Source organism: Protopterus annectens, chromosome 14.part0 (assembly GCF_019279795.1).
Source record: "Protopterus annectens isolate FY-2018-M chromosome 14.part0, PAN1.0, whole genome shotgun sequence".
In the NCBI taxonomy this organism is placed as follows: Eukaryota; Metazoa; Chordata; order Ceratodontiformes; family Protopteridae; genus Protopterus; species Protopterus annectens.
This window is the reverse complement of record NC_056748.1, coordinates 387,107,577-387,121,839: the sequence shown is the minus strand read 5'-3', so window position 1 is coordinate 387,121,839 and position 14,263 is coordinate 387,107,577. Positions and strand designations below refer to the sequence as shown.

The 14,263-nt window shown below is 40.0% G+C and overlaps 1 protein-coding gene across 32 annotated transcripts in view; it reads right to left on the bottom strand.

The window, feature by feature from the left end:
• The window catches only part of SORBS1 (sorbin and SH3 domain containing 1), a 4,096,285-nt gene that overhangs the window by 1,067,706 nt on the left and 3,014,316 nt on the right, over positions 1-14,263 (bottom strand). The gene's annotated exons all lie outside the window — the stretch shown is intronic.

Here is a 14,263-nt window from a genome sequence, read left to right as displayed (position 1 = left end):
TCAGCAGGTAAGTAGGAAGGAAGTTAAGGTTGTAGGTAATATAATGAAAAGAAACGAGGTATAATTAGATTAGTGGCTAGAAGAAGAAATGTGTAAGTGCAGGGGCTTCAGAATTAAGGGAAAGTAGAGTGAGAGTAAAAAGTAGAGAGGGGTGTGAAATACAGTGGGAGCTACACTCTCCCCCTTTTGAAAATCTTGGGTCGCCTCAAGTCAGAGGTAGATTAGCAGCAAAATATTTACAAGCACTAATGCACCATCAACTGAACAATATTTTTGCATTCAAAGGTACATTTCACCAAGGGTAATCAGCTTTATGAGTAACTTGGGAAGGGGTGTCACTACTGGAGTAGAAGGCATATGGATTATGGGTGCAAACTCTACAATGAGCTGTGGTCACTGGTTCCTGTGTACTATGTCCCAAACTGTTATATGTAAATCTCTGTGGGGGCCGAATCAGTCGCTGCAGTTTTGGTTTGGAAGAGACAGCTAAGGAATTTTGCTCGGAAGGTTTGTCACCCACATCACATTCAATGCCCATTTCTTCAGTAGGCATATTGTCTACTTCTAAGATCTCCTCTTGTATAACTTCACTTTCATTTTCCATAATGGCATGACTGTCCTCAGCACTATTTTCTGAAGTTTGCACAGCAGGGCCTCCATCAGTATCAGGTTCTGTAAGAGGCACAGAAACATTATTTAGTCTAGTGTTAGGTCTGGGCTGCTGAAAATGACAAGGAACGAATTCCGGTGCATTTACATTGAGATTACAGCCCACGGGGTATTGAACATCCTCATAAAAAAAAAAAAAAACACTGAAACCTCAGTCATCATCACCACTGTCCTCCTCTCCTTCAGCAGGAGGGAGCATAGGCTCTTGAACACTGGGTGGGATAGTTCTTCTCCGTCTTAACCTTCTGGATTGCCTTGAGTTAGGCTTCCGCTTAGCCATTCTGGGTTCCGGATTCATAAGTCTCACCGATTTTGCCAAAGGCATTAAGTTGTTGCAGTACCAGGTTTTAATGAGTCCTACTTTCCCCTCAGGGCAAACTTGGTAGACAGGGATATTAGGTAGCTGAGAACAAATTATGTAAATCTCAGATCCCCAGTTGTTAGCGAGTTTATGCTTTCCTTGCAGTCCCAAATTTCTCAAAAGAACTCTGTCGCCTAGCAGCAAGTCATGCATCTTTATTTTTTTTGTCATAGTGAGCCTTGATTCGCTGATGTCTTTGTCCTGTTGATTTTTCAACAAGCTCATAAGCCTGTCTGAAGTTCTTCTTGAGTCTCTACGCATAACTGCCATGAGATCGCACTGGTGTATCATCAGCTGTGACTCCAAGGGTGAGGTCAAAAGGAAAACGAGCTTCTCTTCCAAACATTAGGAAATAAGGAGAGAATTCTGTAGCATCATTTTAGTACTGTTGTAAGCATGCACCACTGTGGCTACATGTCTACTCCATTGACTCTTCTTCTCAACAGATAGTGTCCACAGCATGTCTAGTAAAGTTATGTTGAAACGCTCAGGGTTTGGATCCCCTTGAGGATGATAAAGAGTGGTGCTGCTTTTTTGGACTCCCAACAGAGTGAGTAGCTCATGGACAAGCTTGCTCTCAAAATCATGTCCTTGATCAGAGTGTATCCTTTTTGGCAGGCCATAGTATACAAAGAACTTCTCAACTAGTAGTTTCACCACTGTAATAGCTTTCTGATCGTGAGTGGGAAATGCTTGAGCGTATCTGGTATAGTGGTCTGTCACCATCAGCACATTACTGATCCCACCTTCATTTGGTTCAATGCACAGAAAATCTATACAGACCAGTTTCATGGGTCCACTATTTTCCATTTGACCCAATGAGGCAGCTCTGGTCAACAGAGTCTTTCTCTGAATGCAACGAAGACATGTATGACAATAATCCTCAACATCTTGCTTCATGCATGGCCAGTAGAACCTGTCTTGTACCAGACCCATAGTTCTGTCATAACCAAGATGACGATGTTCATCATGCAATGACCGGAGTACTACTTCTCTATACTTCTGAGGAAGCAACAATTGCCATTTTTCACTGCCGAGTGCATTTGGAGATCTCCTATACACTAGTCCATTCTGTATCTGGAGTCTGTCCCATTTGTTGGCCAAGTGTCTTGCCAGAGGATGAATATCCATGCGAAGCATATTAACTTGTTTCTTCTCTAAAGCAGCTACCACCAGCTGACCTAAGAGGTCTTCTATTTGATCTCTCCTGAGGTCACTGTTACTCAAACCTGGTAGAGATGAAGTCTGTAAAGTGACCAGATTACAGTAAGCTTGGTGTATGCTTGCTGCAGACAGACCCAACTTCTGGGCCCAACATTCAGTGTGTTGATAGCAGGTTGTAACCTGACACACAGCTCTTACCCCTGGCACTGGAATTTCCACCCACTCATCGTTGGGTGTAAAACTCCCTGAGGTCTTCTGGACAGACCATCAGCATCTCCATTTTCTTGTCATGTGCAATATTTCTAACTGAAATTACAGTTGCATAGAGCTGTCATCCATCTGTGGCCAGTAGCATCTAGGTTTACAGTGGTCTGGATGTATGTCAGAGGATTGCTGGCACTTCAAATTCAGCCCCATAGAGATAGTCATGCAGCTTGTCCACTACTGCCCACTTTAAGGCAAGGAATTCCAACTTGTGTGCAGGGTAGTTTCTTTCTGTGGGGGATAAACTCCGACTGATAAAAGCCACAAGTCTCAACTTCTTGTCATTCTCCTGGTAATGGACTCCTCCTAAGCCATCCCTGCTAGCATCCACATGTAAAGTGTATGGCTTTGTTGAGTCAGCATATGCCAGCACAGGGGCATATGTGAGGCAATACTTAAGCTGTTCAAATGACTCTTCGCACTCAGGAGTCCAACGTCTCTCGATGAGTTCTTTAGAACCTCTCGGTCCCTTAGGTATTTTTCACAAGGATATCTTCATCTGTTTCGTCTGCTTTCTCATACTTTCAGAGCAAATGGATGAGGGGTCTTGCTATCTTTGAAAATCCTCCCACAAACCTTCTATAGTAACTGCAGAACCCCAGGAAAGATCACAGCTCTGTGATAGTTTTGGGTCTGGGCCAAGATGTCACTGCTTCAACTTTGTTGGGATCTGTGGATATTTCATTTGCAGACACTACATGTCCCACATAGGTCACTGAAGGTTGGAAGAACTTGCATTTGTCCAATGACAACTGCAGACATTCCTTCTCAATCCTGTCCAATACCTTCATCAGTCTTTCTTCGTGATCCTCTAGGGTCCTCCCAAAGACAATGATGTCATCCAGGTAGACTAAGACTTCCAGGAGATGCATGTCTCAAACTGTTCTTTCCATGATTTTCTGGAAAGTTGCCGGTGCATTTGATAAACCTTGAGGTAGGTGATCAAACTCAAAAATTCCCAAAGGGGTGATGACGGCAGTCTTCTCTTTATCTTCTGGGTGCATAGAGATTTGATAGTATCCACTCCTGAAGTCTAGCACACTGAACCACTTACTGCCTACCAGGCAATTTACAGCATATTCAATCCGGGGAGTTGTGTACTGGTCTGGAATAGTTCGCTGATTCAGAGTACGACAGTCAACACACATGCAAATTCACCCATTCTTTTTACTGACAATGACAATTGGAGAGGCATACGGACTTCTTGACTCTAGAATTATCCCTGCAGCTTTTAGTTCTTCCAAATATTTTCTTAAGTCCTCCTGGTCTCCTGGAGCTACTCTTCTGGAACGTCCCCTGAAAAGCCAGTCCTCTTTTAGTCTTATTCGGTGTTCTGCACTTTGTGCACAGCCCACATCTAGTTCACTAGTAGAAAAACAACTTTTCTTTTTCATTAGTAGCTCTTTAACTCTGGTTAGCCACTCAGGGGGCAAGAGACCACCTCCAATATCAGTATCTTACAGCTTCAGCTCGTTGGCCCTGCTCTCATTCCTTGTCAACACAGAAGCAGGTAAGGGAGTGGCAGCATAAACATTTCCCAAATGCACATGTGAATGCAGAACAAAGGGAGTACTTCCTTTATTCTTTAACCCCACAGGCAAAGTGTCATAAGGATGCTTTAACTTGTCCGCAGGCCAAACTTCTGGGAATTGTTCCAGCCCTGGTGTCAAGTCACTTTCTGGATCAATTTCCATCATGAGATGAGAGGAAACTGTCCACACATCCTATCTTTGGCTCTCAAGCAGGTGACCTGATCAGGATGAATTATATGCTCTTACCCAGACAGGGTCCACACATGACCAATTTCATCTTCCTTACTATCCTTCTCCCTTTGAAGAGCACAGAAAAATGATCTCAGGAGAGGATGTAATGTTAGGTGCTCCTGGGTTAACTGAGGCATTAGCATTCTTCTGATGTGGTCATTATTTGTCCCTACTAAAATAGATGCTGAATCCTTTCCTTTTGGCCTGGGGCAGACAACAGCAAGTGTTTCAAAAACTTCTGTTGACCCAACAACTGAAGTGGAAAAGTCTAACTTGAGTGAGACATAACCATCATAAGGGAACTTCGTGTCACTTAGGCCCCAGATCTCCAAATCTTCTAACTTTTCAAGTGGCAAATGCTAAGTCTCTGTACAGAATGGTGATTTGTGCACCAGTATCCAACAGTGCTTTACTATACACTCCTCCTATTTTTACTGACACGACAGGGGACAGTCCCAGTAGGCCTTTGGGTAGTTTCTGTTTCCAGTGCTGTTCAGCTGTACGGCAGTCAGCATGTGGTTGAGGTATCACCGGTTGACCTCTCCATTTTAACGGATACGATTCTTGCTTAGTAATGCTTTGCAGTCTCAGATGCTGAGATTTTGGCTGAGATCGCTTTCCAATAAAGTTGTACACCTCAGATGAGCTAGAAGTGTGCATAGTAGGTAGTGTTTTTCCCTATTACAAGGGTTTGTGTGGAAAGGAGATCCAGGATGTTGTCTCTTGAGGTTAGATTGCTCTTTGTAACTGGGGATACAGCTGGCTCCTTCACTGAGGCCCTTTGAAGTTTCCCTGCACTGCACTAGCCAATAATAGCTTGTTCACTTTTTTCAAATTCTCTGCATTAGGAAACTGCCACTTTATATTCCCTGCATCCCCACAGCAAAAACAAAATCAAGTAGGAACTCTGAACATTGGCTGATTCGGTTCTTCCTGGAGTCCTTTCGTGGAGGTTCTAGATGATGTATTTCTCCCTTCAGCTAAAGTTACCATGGCTTTCTGCAATTCTGCAACTGTCTTGGTGACTTGAGCTATGACGTCAGTCAGGGAAGACACCTGCATCTGCGACACCTCTACATTGTGGACACTCTGGGCCATGACTCCTGTTTGAGTAGTGAGCATGGCTATAGGCTTCTGCTGGTATTCACTCACTGTTTTAGTTGCTGTTGAACACGGAGATTTGGCTTCTGACAGGGCTTCCTCTTCCTTCACCTCTTTAACCAACTGAGAATAAGTTAGAGTCTCTTTCCTATTTCTCATCCTCATTTTCCACACAATGGGGTCCATAGCTTGAGCTCCATGTAAAATTTGCCGGATCCGTACTTGGTCAGTTACTTTTGGATCCACCCCCTTCTTTAGGATGATCTGGTGGAGCATTTTATCTAATCACTTAATGTAATCAGATAGTTTCTCACCAACTTCTTGGTATGTATGTATGTTCAAACTGATACAGTAGGTCAGTAGCCCTCTCGGTCCTTCCAAACACATCCTGCTGTACTCCTAAATAGTCCTTGGCCATGCAATCCTGCTTACCCATCCTTAGGTTGTGTATGGTATCCGCAGCTAATCCCTTTAGACTTTCAGCTATCCGCTGTTTCTGAGATTCTGGGATATCTCACTCCTCTAGGGCTTGTGAAGCCTGATCCATCCAGGATTCAAAATCTTCCTCTCCCTGAGGTGTGGGTTGTTTGCCAGAAAAGAAACGCAATTTGCGGTAGCCAAACCCAGTGAATGGCTGTGTAGGCTTTAAGCATTTTTATACAATACTTCCCAAAGCATTCAAAACTTCAGGCCCTATAGTATTTACGGGCAGTGAAGCTGCAGCTTCTGGTGTAAGGTTCTGCCCTACTTGGATAGCTTCCACAGATATTTTCTCGGATGCCGAGGTAGTGCACTTCTCTGAGATTACCACACGGACTGCACTCTCATCTAAAATTTGTACACTCGAAGGTATGTGCTCATACACTAAAGGACTTTTCCATTCTAATAAGGCCAATGTGCACTGCTCAGTAGGGTCCATAGTGCTGTCTAATAAAAATCCATGCCCTACAACTGGTAAGGATCCTGTGACTTGACGTATCTGCATATCAGTCCATCTGACCCCTGGCAACACCAGAACTAAGCAGTGCTCTGACTGAGCATTGTGCTGTTTGCACCACTTAGAGGCTACTTCTGGGTTCATGTTTCTGCTGAATTTGTTTTCCACATGTACAGGGGAATAGGGTGGAGTCCAAGGTAGTACAGGCAATCCCAGATGAGCCCCCAAATGTAGCACACCCGCAGGTATAGCTGAAGTAGATATGAGTTCCTTCCTACCTGACTCTGGTAACACCCCTATTAGGCCCAACACACCAAGGTGGCAAGAATGACAGATTTTTTTTCTAGGTGACACATCTAGTTTAATAGGCAAAAGCACATCCACAAACAAATTATTTCAACAGTGCACCAGTTAGCAATAAGGCAAGGTGAGATAAGCATGCAATGAAAACATACATTCACTCTCTTCCCCAGAACTCAACAGACAAAGGTCTTGACATTCAAACATGCACAAAGGAAGCAATATCAATGAGCAGTCAAGCTTTACAATGCAGTAATACAAACACGGGAGAAAAATGCAATGTCATTAGACAATAAGAGTTATAATCCAGATATGAGAAAATGCAATGTCATTGAGCAGCAACATTTTTGTAGGCAACAGTAATAACACGAGCAAAATGCAATGTCATTGAACAATGAAGATTTATAATACAACAATACAAATATGAGAAAATGCAATGTCATTGAGCAGCAAAATGCTTGAAGGCAGCAGTATTAACATGAGCAAAATACAATGTCATTGAACAATGAAGATTTATAATGCAGCAAACAAATATGAGAAAATGCAATGGCACTGAACAGTACTAACACCATCAACCCCCTTGATAATTCTAAGCAGACCAACTATGAAACACTCTATTATATCTGTTCACTGGCTAGTGACTACTTACAGTCTTGCTGCCGGCATGATAGAGCCCAAGTTGTAGCTCATATGGATCCCAGTTATTTGTAATCTACAAAGCATTTGGGGGGATTCACAATCTTATAAAAATATAAAATGACGGCCAGAGCCTCTCACCGCTCCGTCCAGAATATCCTAGTGACCAGGCACCATGGTTCCTCTGATGAGAAAAGTAGAAAAATCACCTGCCAGAACTCTTGTAATCATCTATGGCTTTTCTGTACTAGGCCCAAAGGAACTCCATTCTTGCTGAATCACATGCAGGCATGGAAGTACTGGTTTCAGACTTCTTTCCTGATTCCACAAAATATCATCATCCAGGATTTCAGCAAAAGACAGACACAATCTGCTACTTCACTTCCTGGTCCCCAAAGCACTAGAAAAGAAAACCCAGTCATGCTGCAAGGCCCTTTTTCCTTTCAGCTCCCTGTTTCAGTCTTCCATCCTTCAGCTAGTGTTCCAGTCTCCTCTTTCACTTTCAAACTTGCCTTTTATATATTCCTGAAAATAGCTCCACCTTGTGGTGTAATGAAACACTACAGTCTATTACTTCTACAATGAAATACAGTGGGAGCTACACTTAAGTAGTGCATACAGAATTTTTGGAGAGTACTGGGTAATATCCACATATTATATTTTGTCTTCTGTATATTCACATAGAAAAGTTAGAGACTATTCTACACATCCAGGTTCAAAATCTGTTATGTAGTTACTACATACTGAGTTACATTTATATTTTATGTGGAGAGTTAAAGCAAATGTTGTCAAAATAAAATCAATGTACCCACAATGGGCAATTAATATGTTTAATAATAAATACACTGCACACTACATCACATCCACATATCTCATGTGAAGGTTGGTGGTCAGGATGTTCTGGAAACCAATAATACAATTAATACTAAAGTACATTTTAGGAGCTATAGCTGTACACTGATATTTACCCATTTATCACCATGTGTTATGACAAATTAACAAAGCACTTCTGTACTACAAGTCTCTTCCTCCAAAACCCTGCCCCCACCCCTGAAAACAAAGACAAAGCTACAAATACCAATGGTTAGGAAAATAGAAATGCACAACACAGCAAAAGATTATACACAATAACAGTGTGTTATATCTACTTAAGCCAGAGCTGTGGAGAGGTAGGTCTGCAGAAAATACCATACCATAGCAAAACATATGAATTTATTGTCCTCCATACATCTTTTCATATAGAGTTCTTCTGACATATATAGTAGTGTCCTATGATACAACTGAGAAATATCAATGCACCAGTATTTTAGTAGAAATGCTTTTTTCTGTATTTCTTCTCATTTCTGCAAAGGATTATAAAATTTCAACAAAAACACTTTAATGTGAAACAGAAATAGGTAATATTACTCAGTAGCAAGTCTTAGTTTTAACAAAAGCATTAAATGCATGTGTATTGTTTAAGGGTACAGACTGTCTTCAAAACCACATGCTTTAGTAAAAAAAAACTTTAATCCTTACCTATTACCCAACACTGATTGGTGAAGAACATGCACTAAAGGATTTCTAATAAGTTATCTCCAGTCTGATTCTAAGTTACAGTCAATTATCTTCTCACCAAAAACAAAATGATTGATACTACATAGTCAAAAAAAAAATGAATTTGAAAAACATGTAATTTAAATGTATTAAAGTAAAAAAAAAAACAAAAAAAACAAATATGTCATACATAACATGTACAGTATTTATTTTGGGAGATAAAAAAACCCTCAATCATCATTGCCCTGTAGAGGACACAACCCTTCTATACACCAACATGCCCTATTAACCCCAGTTTTAACTGGAACCCAAGCTCAATCCCCAGCGCTAAAGTCACTGACATGTGCAAGTCTACAGCAGTGACATGTCAACAAATAGGCACTTGTTTCACTGAAACAGTTACATAAACTGAATGTGACCAAAAGCACTAAGCGAAAGTGCTTGTTACCAAAATGTCTTGACCAACTAACTCATTACCCCAGCTGCCAAAGCAAATCCCTTACTTATAACAAAGAGGGGAAGTAAAAAAAATAAACTTACACATTTTTCTTGTAAATCAGCGGCCAAAGATGGTGCACAAACTCTAAGTACCCACTACTGTGGATGGTTTCTGCACAGAGAATGCTGCAGATGGAAGAGATAGGAGCTCCTTTACTGTGGATTTGATCACCTTAACTACATGCTTCTTTGAGCACAAAGATGACTGCACTGCATACTTCAGACATTTCTGGGCTGCATCCATGTGACTGAAAGAATGGTCAAGAAATAATGAGCAGAAGATGCTTGAGAGAAGGAGAAATGCACAAGAGTTGACTAGAAAACCAGAAAGTACACTGGAAATGAAGCAGAGACAGAATATGGGAGATGGAGATGAACAGGAATAAACCAATAACTTGGAAATTGACAAATGTGGATTACAAAGCAATATTATATTTGTGAAACATGACAGAACAAGAAAATATGGAAATGTTGGACTTTATTAAACTTGTAGGGGACACTAAAGCATATGCCCCCCCTTCATGTCATTAATGTTTGGAAAGACAGGAGAATAGAAGAGGAGGGAGAAAGTTAACTGTCAGTAAAACAATTTTTTTAATAGTAATATTTTTATAGTACATGGTTTTTTGGATACTACAAAGTAAAGTTTTTCTAGTTATTTTTAAGTGTAATAGGGATACTAATATAAACAGATCCTGCTTTTTCCCCTTCTTCTCTCTTTCTCCTTCTTCGGTTTTAAGAAATGTCTGGTCAAAAGAGCATGACAAAAGAAAAACTGATGTACTTTTTCCTCATTCTTGTATAGGGGAATGACTGGATTAAGGCCCTTAGCTTGATCTAGGAACAAGTTCTAACAGAAATCAAGTAAATGAAAAAGAACACTTGATATTATAAAGCGTTTTTCTAGCAAATAAATGTATGCCTAGTAGCAATTCTGTATCTGGTCCTCATGTGTCCATGGAGACAATCTAATAAAGAGAAATGCCTAGGAGATGATGTTTCCTGAAAACATTCAAGTGCTTTTCCAGTTGGGAGAGCTATAAAGATAAGATAAATCCAGACTTAGTAGAAACACAAGCTGCACCACACATCTTAGCATGGATAATCTTTCTTTTAGGTTAACTCAAATCTTTGTGTGTAGCTGTCAGTTTGGGACACTTGTTCCTATTAGGAGGGTAAAACTTCAAAACTTGAAGATGAAATTAGATCTGTGTGTTAGTAGTAAGTTGCTAGGTTTTAGGGAGGTACTGGGGTGGGTTTTTTGTTTGTTTGAGGGCTTTCTATAAAGCAAAACGCTTTTGTAAGATGTGATATATGCTCAAATGGATATGACAAGAAACAACTGTATGAAAGATCAACCTGCCAAACAGTGTATGCATGTAACACAAAAGTTGGAACTAGACATTTAACAAAATAAGCTGTTACACACAAAAGGAGGAAATAATAACTTTTTAACATAATGATACTTTCTATAATATCTTTAAATGCCAAGGTCTCACAGATAAATACAAAAAGGAAGAATAGTAAACTGCATTAAAAATGTAGAGTGCAAATAGCTATGCTACAGGAGACGCACTTAGAAAGAACTGAGCGTGTGAATTTGATAAAGAAAGGTTTTCGGAATGGGTACTCAGTGGAATGCCTAGGACAAAGGAAAAGAGTACTTACATTAATTGCAAGACGAGCTCCAATAGTGATAGAAGAGGACAAAAAAGATAATAATGGCAGATTTGTAGTATTAAGGGGCTACTGGCAAGGGAGGAAGATTACAGTGCCATGTATTTATATTCTACCTAAAACTGCTATAATGGAGCTTAAGAAAATTCTGGGAGAAATAATCAGCTTTCAGCAAGGAATATTACTTATAGGTGGGGAGTGGAATTTGATTTGCAGAGTGAACATGAGTCTGGGGGGGCCCAGAAGGTAAAATATAGCAACGGACCATAGATTTTTGAAAAAAAATATATGAAAATATTTGGCATGGAAGATGTAAATGCAGTACAGAAGTTCGGAGTGGAGTGAATTTACACATCATTCCTCAAGAGACAAAAACGGGCCTAGGCTAGACAGAATTTACATTTCACAGGAGCATGTGCATTTAACTGAATTTCTTGAAACACATCCAGTAATTATTTCATATCATGCACCAGTAATAACTAAAATAAAAATACAGGGTAATGAAATAAAAAGAGACAGTGGCACTTTCCCACCTATCTGTTGAAAACAGCAGAATTTAAGGAATGAGTAGTGGAAATTACTCAGGAGCTATTAGAGAAGATAGTAATTTCTTCTGAAAATATAGCTAGGGGTGGGATAAAAATAAAGTGGAGTTTAAAAATATGGTGGGAATAAATGAAAAGGATATACGGTTAAAAAGTAACAAGAATTATTTAGAGGGACTGACAAATATTAAACTATTTTGGAATAGGGGAACCTCACAGAACAGGAAGAGCAGGAACTGCAGAATGCTAAACAGAAAATAAGGGATTGCTTCAATAACATGCATGAGTTTAGAAAGACTGCTGTTAAACAAATATTTTTTGATAATAACAAAAAACTTTTAGTACAACAACTCAGGCAACAGAAAGACGAAAGAGTTGTTGGCAAGCTTAGGAAGCATATAATGAGAAAGATAAGAGATCATGTAGAGGTAATAAAAATATTTTGGAAATTCTATGAAAGTCTGTGTAAAGTAGAGAAATATGGAAATCAAGAAAAGGTACAGATGGAAAGGTTTATGGAAGATTTAAATAAGCCAAGGTTAGAGGTAGATGGGTCTCAATTACTAACAGGATAGGAGGAGATGAGATAAAATGGTGATATATAACTAATCTACAGAAAAGCCCCCAGGAATAGATGGTATTCCAGTGGAGATTTAAAAGCTAGGAAGGGAAAATGATAAAAGTTTTGTATTTTAAGAGAAATACCAAATTCCTGGAAGAAAGCAGTGGTGGCTGTAATCCCTAAAGAGAGTATAGACCTATCATATCCAGCTTCATACAGACTCATTTCAATCCTAGACCATGATTGTTTATTTATCACATTTGTTTACCGGGAAAGTTCACTGGGCCCGAAATAAGCCCATTTCCAGTAGAGGCCCAGGGAGAAAAGCTCCACATATAATTTCATACCAAGAAAAATTATACATAAACAATAAAGAGTATATAAGGTAGAGGTAGCACATTAAATAAAGTAATAGCACATAGAACAATTTGGCGATAACATTATATAAATTGATAATAACAGTGAAGAATTCTTTAAAATCATGGTACAGGTGTAGGAATGGAAGTTTTAAATATAACTAATATTATTAGCAGAGAGAGGAAATTAGCTTAAAGGGTAAAAGAAAGAGGCATAAGGCTTATGGTAGGGATAGCACAGGCTAATGTGACAGCAGAGAAGTTGATATGATACAGAGAAGGGGAAGATAGACTAGTTAGAGAGTGAGGAGGAGTAGGATCTTGTGAGAGGGTCAAGTTTTAGGTGTCGTTGGGGTGCAGGTGCATATCCAATGTGAGGAAAGATGAAGTTTAAGGGATTTTTTTTAAAAGCAGTGGGATTACTGATAGTTCTGAGTGAAGGAGGAAGATTATTCCATAGCTTGGAGACAGTAAAAGAATACAGCATTTGACCAACTGAGAGCTTAGGTTTATCAGTGTTTAATAGCATTTTTTCCTGACCTTAGGTATTGATTAGGATAGTAAATGGTCAGAATGGTGGAGAGGGATGGGCAGGCTGCTGAGTAGTAAATAAGTTTATGGGCAGTAGTTAGTTGTTGGTATATGAGGTGATGGGGGATTTTGAGACAGTTTAGTTGATGCAGTGTGGAACAGTGGTGGGTGGAGAATTTAGCATTTGTAGCAAATTTGGCAACTTTATTGTAGCATGAATTGAGTTTGATTTTCGGAGAGGACTGAATATTGGTTAGGATGGGGGCGCCATATAAGAGTGTTGGAAGCAGGAATGATGAGGCAAGCTCCTTTTTTGCAGAGAAGCTAAGAAAGTAGTTGTAACTATAAAGGGCGCCTAGTTTTTGATGTTATGGTTATGAAGGTCAAAAGTTAAGTTGTCGTCAATGAAGACACAGAGTAATTTGGTATTGGGAATGACTTCAATAACAATATTATTTTGGGAATAAACAGAGAATTCAGACTTGTCAACTGGCCTGGATTTTCTTGGGGTAAATATTAAGAATTTAGTTTTACTGGGGTTAAGGGCAAGATGGTTCTGTGACATCCAGGATTCAGTTGAGGTGAATGCTTTTTGGGCAAGTTGTTGTAGTACAGAGGCATATTTAGAAGAGCAGATAATAGCAGAATCATCTGCATACTGGATTACAGTACTGTGGGTAAGAGATGTGTGGAAGTCATTGATGAATATACTAAATAAAAAGATACCCAGTATGGAACCCTGTGGTACCCTTGTATTGGTGTTGATGAAAGGTGAGGAGCAGTGTTGCCCAATTGTAGATTGTTGCCTATTTCTGAGATGGTTATAAAACCAATGAAGGGTGGAGGGAGAAGTGCCGAGGTTAGAGAGTTTAGTAAGGAGAAGGGAGTGGGAAACTGTGTTGAATGCTTTGACAGATCGAGAAAGAGTGCAGAGACTATGGATCCATCATCTCTAGCTCTATTTACTGTATTCAGGAAGAAAATGAGGGAAGTGTTTGTGCTATGTCCTGGCCTAAAGCCATGTTGAGTGGGGGAAAGGAGGTGGTGTTTAACCATGTGACTAAAGAGCTGAGTGTGAATGCACTTCTCAAGTATTTTTGAGATGGGGGAGAGAATGGCGACAGGCTGGAAGTTAGAGATGTCAGAGTTACTCCCACCTTTGTGAAGTGGGAGAATGTATGCCTTTTTCCAGATATCAGGTATATATGATTCCTGAATGGACCTAATGAGGAGAATGCTGATGGGGTAAAGCTATGGAGGAGGCTAATAGTTGTAAGAATTCTGCAGGTAGGTTATCTTGGGCATTGGTGCATGGTTTTAGTTTATGAAGGAGTTTTTGTATGGTTGAGGTAGTTATGGGAGA